An 8,771-nucleotide genomic window follows, 5' to 3' on the forward strand; every position below is an offset into this window, starting at 1 on the left:
CTTTCATCGGATCGCTAGAGAAGGCACTTTTCTCGCTGAGGGCGGGCGGGACGGACCCGGCCCGACGAGCCCCCGGCCGCGGCAGCCCCAAGAGCGGGGGAAACGACGTTCGATGATCTCGAACGTGGCGAGGCGGGGGGGTCTGCGGTATCGGTAAGGGCTTCTCTTTATCTTTTTCCTTCCGGGGGCGCATTCTCGAGCGTAACGCGGACAGGGGGGACCGGACCGAGAAAAAGCATAAACTACAAACTAGGTCCCCCGAGAGCCAGGCCTCTCCGGCACCACCCACCGGCTCTGCACCGGACGGGGAGGCATTCTAATCGTTTAACATTAAAACCCACCTCGAACGGTGAGAAGAACAGAAAGGCCGGCCGCGACAGCTCAACACCACCACACGGCGCTCAAAAGCCTACGGGAGAAGGCAGCGCGTGGTGGGCCGCTCGCCCGATCTCACAGGAGCTTGCGAGAGACGGTTCATCGTCCCCCGCTCACGGAGGGGGGGACGGACGCAGAGAGCCTCTTTCTTACCGCTCGCCTCGACCCCCACACGAACACACACCTTCGCAGAGGAACACCGCCGAAGGCCGGACCGCGCGCGGGAGGGCACACACGTCGGAGAAACGGGAAACGCCGCCGCCTCTCAGTACCGGGCACCTCTGAAGATCGGCCTGGAACGCTCCAGGAGCACCGCGAGGATCGCGAGCGAGAGACGCGCGCACACAAAGCCCGTTCGGGAAGGGCGTGTGACGCGGCACACATCGGCCAACCCTCTCCCGGCTCGGAGGGAGGAGGGCCGCACGGGCCACACACGGTGGGCGGAGCGAAACGCGCGAGGGGGGGCAGACGCCGGAGCCCCTGACGCGCCTCACGGGAGCCCCCACGAACCACAGCGGGGAGTGCGGGGGGGCTTTCACAGGGCTCGTGCCGGAGAGACCGCACCCCTGCCTTCCACACACCACCAGTCAAAGGTGGGGAGGACAGACGCGGGGCCCGCTGGCAGAACGAGAAGAGCGGCCGCCATTCGCCATGAATGTCCGTCTCTCGCCTGGCGCGGCTTAGGCCTCCGACCCGAATGAACACAGGGCGAGAGCACCACATCGATCGACAAGCGGAACCGGGGAGAAGCGAGCGAGAGGGCACCACAGACCCGACCGACTGCCACCAAAAAAAAAAACCCTTCACACACCACCTCCGAAACCAGAAAAAAAAAGCGGAGTGGAGTGGGCCAGCCACGGGGGAAGAAAAGGTGTGCACTCGGGGGGCACATAAGCAAGCAGCAGAAAGCCGGGCTGGGTCACCCTTTCCCCCAAAGGCCTCATGGAGACTCGGGAGCTCCACAACCTGGGGATGGGAAAAAAGTGCACTCGGGAGGCACACGGGAACAGGGGACTGGGGACACCCACCCAGTCCGTGGAGACTCGGGAGGCTCCACCGCCTGCTGATCCCCGAAAGGAAAGAAAAAAAAAAAAAAAAACCCTTCACACACCACCTCCGAAACAAAAAAGAAAACCCTTCACGCACCACCTCCGAAACGAAAAAGAAAACCCTTCACACGCCACCTAAGAAACAAAAAAGAAAACCCTTCACACACCACCTCCGAAACCAAAAAAAAAAAAAAGCGGAGTGGAGTGGGCCAGCCACGGGGGAAGAAAAGGTGTGCACTCGGGAGGCACATAAGCAAGCAGCAGAAAGCCGGGCTGGGTCATCCTTCCCCACAAAGGCCTCATGGAGACTCGGGAGCTCCACAACCTGGGGATGGGGGAAAAAAGAAAAAGAAAACCCTTCACACCTCCACCTTCAAAACCAAACAATGGTGGTGGTCGCGGGGAAGAAGCGGTGTGTGCACTCGGGAGGCACATATAAAAGCAGGCAGCAGAAGGCCGGGCTGGTTCACCCTTCCCCCCCAAGGCCTCATGGAGACTCGGGAGCTCCATAACCTGGGGGTGGAGAAAACAGTGCACTCGGGAGGCACACAGGGGACCCACCCAGTGCGTGGAGACTCGGGAGCTCCATCTGATCCCCAAAAGAAACTTGGAAAAAAAAAAAAAAAGCACCGGGACGGTAAGGGAAGAGCACCAGGAGGCAAGTCCCACCATCCAAACTGCACGGGTGACAACCACGAAGCGGGAACGCCTGACACGCCACGTAGGTTGGGTTAAACGGGAAAAACGACCCAGCGAGGCTCGGAAGAGACCGCAACCTACAGAGTCCTTTCATGTCACCCACTTCAAGGACAGCGTGTCAGCACCTATCTGCAGGTACAATAAGGACAGATAGCAACCACTAGAAGAATGACACCAGGTACAGGGAGCAATTCACAGACCACAGGGGACTCCTGAAAGTGAGGCTGGGTGACATGTCCCAAAAATGTCCCCATAAACAAGAGAACCGACCCTCAAAGGAACAACTGGTCGACCTCATGACCGTGAAAGGACCGAGAGAGCGAGGTGGACATGCCACAAAGCCGGGCGCCCAGCCTCCTCCCGGCCGAGGACCCTGCGACCAGCCGCTAGGGATGGAGCAGGGCAAGAAAAAAAAATACCTGACGGTACAGGAAACCGGGGACCAGTGAACAGAGAACAGAGAAGCCGTGACCGCAGCCTCCTCTCGGCCTCGAGACGACGAGGCCCGCCTCTGAGGACCGAGAGTTCTGGCAAGGAGAAAAACAAAAGAAAAAAAAGAAAAAAATGCTCCGAGGCCACCCAACGAGTACGGACCAGGGAGGCGAGAAAGCCGTCGAGACCACAGTCTCCTCTCGCCCTCAGGATGGCGAGGCCCACCGCTGAGGACCGAGGAAAAAATATAAATAAATAAATCAATAAATCAATCAATCAATAAATAAATAAATAAAGCTCCGAGACCCCCAACGAGTCCGGACCAGGGAGGAGAGAAAGCCGGGACCACAGCCTCCTCTCGGCCTCAGGATGGCGAGGCCCGCCGCCGAGGACCGAGGGTTCTGACAAGGAGGAAAATAATCAAAAGCTCCGACACCCCCAACGAGTCCGGGCACGGGCGGCGGGGAAGAGCCGTGATCAACCAGCGCCCCCTCTCGGCCTCGGGTCGCCGGGGACCCAGGGCTCTCTCTCTCTTAGAGAGAAAAGGCGAGGGAAAGACAGCTTTGAAAGCCGGGGTACTTCACCCATCCTGGGCCTGGCCGGACCCGACACCTAGCGGTGGGACGACGCGAACGACTCAAGCCTTCTGGTCGACCCGCTCAAGTCTCCCGGCACCCTCCCCAGCCGTGGCTTTCGTTCGGTTCCATCCCAGACGCACCCATAGGCGACTCTTCCGGCACAACCTCCTACACAGAGACCGTCCCCAAGCACGACACCGACCGCGGGACACGCCCGCCCGCCAGCCGGGACTCTCGTCACTCTTTCCGCCTCACAAAAGCCACTTCGCCCTCCTTGTCGGCGACCGAGGACCAGGAGCGTTGCACAAAACGGCCAACACCGCTAGGTGGCGCCCGACGACCCACCCGACCGACAGAGATCGCTCGCTCGGCCGCGGCGCGCGAGCCTTCTCTGGCGCGACAGAGTGTCCTCCCACGCTCACGCCCGGAGGTGACACGCACCCACGACAGGGCAGGGGACTCCCCGTCGTCGGTTCCCCCACACCCCATCCCCGAACATGGGTGAACGCGGGCTGGCCGGGACGGACGTTCGGGAGGAGCCACGGACGCTCAGGCTACGAAAACGAAAGGAGAAACCGAGACCACAGGCAGCTAGCTAGGAAAACAGGCGAATCGCTCTCCCTCGTGGAGAGGGAGGGAGGGAGGGAGGCTCACGGGAAACAAAGAGTGCGTCTCCACGATCAGTGACAGTATTAAGTGGGCCAGTCGAGGGGCTGCGACACTTAGAGCACGGTGAGAGGGAGAGACCGAGGGACTGAGGGAGACCGAGGACCGAGGGAGGGAGGGAGGTGGCCATGGCAGGCAGTCTCCTGCCATCCGAGTCTCCTTTCAAAGACATAGACTTCACCTTGGCCACTGCTTACTTGCTTGCTTGCTTGCTTGCTTGCTTGCTTGCTTGCTTGCTTGCTTGCCTGCTTGCTTGCTTGCAGTTCTTTTTCTCCACACCACTCCCCACACCCCCGGCACCTACTTCTCAGACTAAATACCGAGTCAGAGAAAATGAAAACAGTCGTGGAATACGTATCTGTTGTGAACATTTTCACTTAGGACTGAAAAAACTTCACAACCACTTGAAAGGATCAGAGTTCTGAATACATAGAAGCACAGTCATTACACCTAAACTAATAGACACACACACACACACGCACACACACACACACACACACATTCCATAGAATTTACTGGCTAGCAGATAAAATGAATTCCAGTTTAAAAACGATATAAAATCGAAAAAACTTGAAAGACACGGAACCGGAAAGAAGAGAAACCGCGAACTTACTCTTCAAAGCATTAACACAGAAAACTACTTGCAGATACTCTTAAAATTTCACGGACAGGCAGGCAACAATAGTAATATACAAATAAATGATCAAATTAGGTCACCCGGCATGCACCTCACTTGCCTTATAAATTATATAATGAGCTATTACAGCAATCAGTATATGCAGGTATCTTACTTGCATCATTGTCCTGGAAGACATCTTTGGTGATTGGCACAATCTCCCTGAGACACCGCATACTCCTTCCAGGAGCCTTCAGCTGATAGTGGAGTGCTGGGTAGAATCAGGTGCTGGTGAATGTACGTGTCAAATGTTAAGTACTTTGATGACGTCTGTTGATAACATTGAAAGGCAAAACATGGCTCACTCTGATTGCTTAGTCACAGAGGTGGGTGGGGTTTTCAGGAGTTTACTAACATTCCCTTAAAATTATTTCCTGGGATGGGTGTGGTAGCTACTCCGCACTGAGGATGCTGACTAAGGGTGGATCTTTGATTTGCAATTCAGCCTGATGTACTTAATGAGTCCTAGAATGCTGGAGATAAAGCATTCTGGATCCCTTATGTTTTGGGGCACTGGTGGTGCATGTTTTTCATCCTAACCCTTGGGAAGCAGAAGCAGCTGGATCTCTGTGAATTTGAGGCCAGCATGCTTTACAGAGCAAGTTTCAATACAGCTGTTCCACAGAGAAACACTGTCTCAAGGGATAAAAAGGCTTCTGGGCTGGGCTTGGTGATACAGGGTTTTAATACCAACACTGGGGAGACAGGCAGCTTTGTATGAATTGAAGACAAAATTATTATACATAATAAGTTCTAGAACAGCCAGGAACACATACATAAACAGAATCTTTAAAAACAAATAAACAAAAACAACAACAACAACAAAAAATACAAGCAAAGCCGGTGGTGCTGGCTCACGCCTTTTATCCCTGCACTTGGGAGACTCAGACAGGTGGATCTCTGTGAGTTAAAGCTCAGCCTGCTTTTCTGGGCTCTGTCAAAACCGGGGAAGCATGTGCTTCAACCACTGATAAAAAGCAAGGCAAAACATTTATACACATAAAGTAATAAAATGATGGTGGAGGGAGAAAACACAGATGAGGCACATATTAAACCTTCAACCAAGTTGCTAGAAGCATTTTTTGCAGAAAACCCAGTAAATTTCTCTTTCCTCGGGCCACAAAATTGTCAGAATCATGCAGCCAATCAGAATGATCAACAATAGTCTAATTTGCATAGAAAGAGTTGCATGATGGGAAAGGGTAGGCAAAGTTGCTCACCATAACCGTAAGAGAACTCTATCTGCATGGGTATTCAGAGACCAGCAAACCAATAAACAGTTAACTTCTCTAGTTGCTTTGTGTTTTGTACCTTGTGCCTTTGGGGCTTGTTCTGCAACTACCCCTGTGTAGGCCAGGTCGGTCCCAAAATAACAGAAATTTGCAACCTGCCTTTTGAGTGTTAAAAGACTAATAGTGTGAGCTGCTACCACCTAGTAGCATTTCTTTTTCGTATTACCACCTAGTGATATTTTTTCTTTTTAATTTCAAATAAGAGCAGACTGTACTTATGCACTTATGTTGAATTGAAATATTAGGGACAAAGTGTACTTGTGCACTTATTCTGAGTTTAAATATTAGGGTTTAAAATCTACTTTTAAGGATGTCTAATTTATACTCTGTAACTTAGTTATATGTCTAAACAAAGTAAATGTAGACTTTTTACCCTGCTTATTTTCTTCTTAAGGAACTTTATAATTTTATCTACATTGGCGTTTAGCTTGCATGTATATCTATATGACGGTGTTAGATGCTGGATTCCCCTTGGACTGGACTTGACGATGTTGGATGCTGGATTCCCCTGGACTGGACTTAGAGATGATTGTGAGATGCCATGTGAGTACTGGGAGTTAAACAGGGGTCCTATTGAAAAGCAGGAGATTCTCTTACTTGTGGAGCCATCTCTCCAGCCCTAACTGGGGGTTTGATTTTGGTTTTGTTTTGGTTTTGGTTCTGTTTTTGATTAGTAATACTATGATATCATCTACTTTGGCTTCCAAAAAATCTTACTTTTTTTTGAAAAAAAAAAAATGGGCTATGGTGTTTTCCCAGGGGTGTCCAATTCCCTGGAAATAGAATTATAAACAATTGTGAACTGCCTTTTGAAGGGGTGCCAGGAATTGAAATCAGGTCCTTTGGAAGAGCAGTCAAATGCCCTTGAGCCCTGCCTGAGCCATCCTGCCGCCCTGGTTACATTTTTTTTTTGAGACAGGATTTGTCTGTGCAACAGTCCTGGCTGTTCAGAAACTCACTTGGTAGACCAAACTGCCTGGAACTCACAGAGAACCACCTGCTTGTACTGAGTATTGGGATTTAAGGCATGTGCCTGGCCTGGCTATATTTTTATCTTAAAGTTCCAGTCACTTTTGTTCTTATCATCCTGGTTGCTCAGATTTCTGAGTTTGTCATAACCATTCTTTTAGCAATGATAAAGTTTGATCTTTCACTCTGCAGGCAGAAGAGACAGACACTATAATATATGCAATGACATGTTCATCTTGGGTGTCAATTATTGAAAAATGAATTTTGGAACAGATTTACTTCATTGGTATTTAGACTAGAGCAATTTCTGTGGACCAGGATGTCCTACTCCCTGACGCCTGCCTGCCTCTATCCTCCTTGATTTCTCCAACTACTAGTGGGCACCACCACACCAGGCAGGTTCTCTTTGGTGTCCTACAATCACAAACAATCATGATCCTATTTGCTCATTATAACATTTGCCATTTGATTGTGGGATTCACGATAATGACTACATTTCTAACACAACTTTTAGTTGGCTATTTGGAGAACAGTGTCACACTGGACTAGACAGAAGACACTGACCTGAGTTGTTTAATGCCACTCAGTGACCTGGGTTCTCTAGATTTTTCAATGATCTGAAAGACCTTTGGATTTTTGCCAGGTAGAGGGAGAACAAATGTTACTTTCTTTTAGGATTAAGGTTGGGTTTCTTTTTTTGAGAGGAAACTTGCTTTCTTGTGGGCCAAGGTAAATGTGGGAGAAGACACTGCTCAGGTGCACCAAATTCTTACTACCACAGGTGGTATCTTACATCATACTTGGTATGAACATCCTCATTTTCACAGGACAAGCACATAACAACCTTTGGCCAGAAGAGGGAGCCACAATGCAATATTTTGATCATATACTTACCCTCCATCAACCAACAGTCTATGAACTTATTGGAAAATGAATTAATACTGGTCTAAAAGAGAGCAAAAAAGAAACATATTGATAAAGTGAATCCTAATGATATTCTGATACACTCATATATGGATTTCTTGGTCAGCCATCGTCAGAGAGGCTTCATCCTGCAGCAAATGGGAACAAAGACAGACCCACAGGCAGGAATTGCAGAGAGTGAGAGCACCTGGAACACTAAGCCCTAAAAAGAGGACATCTCCATAAAATTCAAGAACTTAGAGATCAGGGAACCCCATGAAAGAGGAGTTGGAAAATAGTTTATGATACTGAGGGAATGGTGGACACCAAGCAAACTAAGTCCTATAAATAAGCATGAGCAAAGCTCATAGGATTTCAGAGTATGTCAATGAGTGTGGCCTGACCCTTGACCCTGGTGCCTTCTCTGGGGATCTCTGCCTACTAGCCTACTACTGGTTTGCTTTGTCAATTTAGATATGGTAATTGTTGCTTTATCTAACATTTTAATTTCTTGTATTTTTTTAAATTAATAAATGATTTAATACATGAAAATGCTTTTTAGACACTACTATAAAGGTTAAAACCAAATTGTCGCTTGTACCTGCTAGGAGAGAGATAATCACTTTTTTCCAGTACAGTGACCATTAATATCCAGGACAAGCCTCGTGTTATCTCAGAACAGCAACAGAAACCCTGATTAAGAAATTAGATTGGCCTTGTTGGAGGAAGCATGATCAAGACTCAGCCTCATATCTGTCCACTTCCTGCTGCCTTCTAATCAAAATGTAGCCGGCACCACGTGTGTCTGTATGCAACATGTTCCTGCCATGATAATGGACTAAACATTTGAAAATGTTCCAATAAATAAAGGTTTTCCTTTAAAAAAGTTGGCATGGTCATGGTGTCTCTTCAGAGCAATAGAAACCCTAACTAAGACAGCAGATATTTCTTCCAAACCACTGCACTACTTACAAAGTAAAAATTAGTTTTTTCTGCAGAGTATCACTGGGTATAACAACCACTGTTAAGGAGACACCCCATGCCCAGCAGTAGATGGCCAACACAAAAGAACTCAATGGCATTTTGCAGGCTGCTTGTCTCATAATGATTTGTCTGGGCATTTTTTTTTCTT

At 49.4% G+C, this 8,771-nt stretch overlaps 1 long non-coding RNA gene across 1 annotated transcript; it reads left to right on the top strand.

Moving 5' to 3' along the window:
• The first annotated feature begins 3,499 nt into the window (after positions 1 to 3,499).
• Positions 3,500 to 8,438, top strand: LOC148117103 (uncharacterized). Its single transcript, XR_015737164.1, has 3 exons — positions 3,500 to 3,865; positions 6,162 to 6,310; positions 8,273 to 8,438. It is a non-coding gene; the product is annotated as an uncharacterized LOC148117103 (long non-coding RNA).
• Positions 8,439 to 8,771: the final 333 nt, after the last annotated feature.

Source organism: Myodes glareolus, unplaced genomic scaffold (genome assembly GCF_982192425.1).
Source record: "Myodes glareolus unplaced genomic scaffold, mMyoGla1.1 HAP1_SCAFFOLD_62, whole genome shotgun sequence".
Taxonomy (NCBI): Eukaryota; Metazoa; Chordata; class Mammalia; order Rodentia; family Cricetidae; genus Myodes; species Myodes glareolus.